The following is a 2,347-nucleotide window of genomic DNA, read 5'->3' as shown; positions in this document are numbered from 1 at the left end:
TTGTGCTGATTCATTTAGTGTTTTCATTGAGGTTTAAGGGAATAACTCTGTTTGATTCTACGAGTCTAAGGATAACAGCTTTAAAATGTACATCATTGTATCTGAACAGTTTCAGAACTAAAAGTATTCTCTTTTTGTGTAAATAGATGTTTTGTTTAATTCTTTGTTGTGTTTAAATTTCATTGTCCTTTGTGGTTAACAAATTAAAATAAATAATTTAAACATGTTTGTACAATGTTTTTAATCCTTAAAGCAGTGGTTCACCTAAAAATGAAAATCACCCCATAGTTTACTCGCCTTCAAAGCCATTCTCGGTTTATATGATTTTTTTTTTTTTTTTGGACAGGCTAACACAGCTGGAGTAGTTTTAAATTTGATCCTGGCTTTTCCATGCTAAATTATACTTCTGCGTCGAGTAATCCATGGTGCATGCCTTCCACGTAGTCGTGCATTCGGGATGCTTTCATACTTGGGTCGATTGCCTGGTCCAAACCCAAGTTCGATTGCCCCCCTTGCCACCTTCTCGGCTGGTTTGTGTTCACATTGTCTTTTTTCCTTCTTAGGCCGGTACGCTTGTGTCATCAAGCTGCTATTGTGTGTACAGATGTACGCACATCTCTGTAATTCTGCTTTTACCGAATCTTTTGGTTTCGGTAACATACAGAGAACGACTTGCGTTTATCGGCCGCAAAAATATTAAAAACATTCAGAACATTACGCAGTGTCCACAGAAGTCGTTTTTGGAGGAGGCAAGCAGACATTATCACTGTATTTGCACTGGGTCAGGCCCGCTTTTCACCAAGGTACAGTACTTGATACACAGACATACACACACAACTGAACATTGTGAAAACTAAAGTCAGAAGACATCGATCCAACTAGCTAAACATACTGAACTCTGACATCAAACGAAGCCGGGTCAGGATCAAAAGTGCTAGTGTGAAAGCACCCTTATACTTTTGTGTTCTGTTTGTTACTAACAATTCGGATACGCTACCTGGCAGTAGGGTTTCTATGTTCCTCTGTGTTGAGTTTACACCAGAAATTCTTCTAATGCTAAAGGCTGATTTATACTTCTGCGTCAAGCGCATGTGTATGCTCCAGCGCAGCCGGCTGACGGCGATGTTGACGCCGACACTGATCCCTCGAAAAGTGTAACTACATGTTGCAACGGCGCATGCTCTGTGATTGGTTGGCTTTGTAGCTGTGACTAGTGTGGGTGGGACCAAGAGCCGCCTGAACCAGTTGGAGCTAAGGTTTACAAGTGTCGAGTCCCGTGAGGTAGCTCAAGATGGAAACTTTGTTTTGTGTTTACCTTATGATTAAAGTTGTTGCACGTCTGTCGGTTCCTGTCTCAGATTGAGTGAGATTTAGCTACTTGTACTTTTAAGAAGGCGTTCAGAAAAAACAAAACACCCACGAAGCAACTCAACACAACCTACTGCCAGCTAGCATTTCAGAAGTGTCATTGCAGAGCAACCCAAACAGCACACAGAAGTGTAAATGCAAGACTATGCGCAAGGCAGGCGCCATGGGTCACATTGATCGCTTGATGCAGAAGTATAAACCAGCCTTAACTTACTGTACAAGTAGCTCAAACTCGCTCATTCAGAGTTGGGAACCAATAGATATGTAACAACTTTAGTCATAAACTAAACACAAAATCTCCATCTGGAGCTCATCAGCAGGACTCCACACTTGTTAAACAATCGTGCCAACAGGCTAGCTCCGCCCCCATGGCTCAGACCCACTCACAGCCCTCGACAATGCTACCAATCACAGAGTTCGCGCTATGTGTCACGGCGACATGTAGTTACTTTTTTGAGAGTTGCACGTCAGGGTCTGCACTTAACCCCAAAAGTATAAATCAGCCTTAATGGTGTTAGATAGGGACTTTTATTTTGCATGAATCTGCTGGTGGGGACTAAACACATGTCTTATGAAGCGGATTGTGTTTTTGTAACAGAAATATTATCATTTGTAAATTCTTAACTCTAATCTTTGACTTCCGACAGTGGCCGAGTACATGTTATGTGCGACTGACGTGTAGCTAGTATCTCCAAAACATTTTGTACTGTTTCCAGAGTTTCCCACCAGAGTAAAGTGACATTACTTAAAGCAAGTCACATGCTTTTTATCAGTGTTTTAAAGATTGTCATGCCTTTTTATAACTGATATAAAAGAATTTAGTAAAAAAAAATTAACCCAGAAAAAATAGATATTTCGTGCAAATGCTTAACTTAGTATCGTAAACACACAAAAAACTACAAAACTTGACTTATTTCATGATAACTGAAGCTGATTGTAAGACTCTTGAGGTGGATAAAGTTAAAAATAGTTATATTGG

General features: G+C 40.2%; 1 protein-coding gene across 1 annotated transcript in view; it reads left to right on the top strand.

Annotated features, from left to right (window-relative positions):
* Positions 1–192, top strand: part of rmi1 (RMI1, RecQ mediated genome instability 1, homolog (S. cerevisiae)) — a 5,155-nt gene extending 4,963 nt beyond the window's left edge. Inside the window, exon 2 of the mRNA XM_056463051.1 lies at positions 1–192. This exon is cut by the window's left edge and continues 1,621 nt beyond it. The gene's annotated coding sequence lies outside the window, so the exon portion shown is untranslated.
* Positions 193–2,347: the final 2,155 nt, after the last annotated feature.

The sequence above is a fragment of the Danio aesculapii genome, chromosome 8 (assembly GCF_903798145.1).
Source record: "Danio aesculapii chromosome 8, fDanAes4.1, whole genome shotgun sequence".
NCBI classification, from domain to species: Eukaryota; Metazoa; Chordata; class Actinopteri; order Cypriniformes; family Danionidae; genus Danio; species Danio aesculapii.
This window is presented reverse-complemented; position numbering and strand designations above follow the sequence as displayed.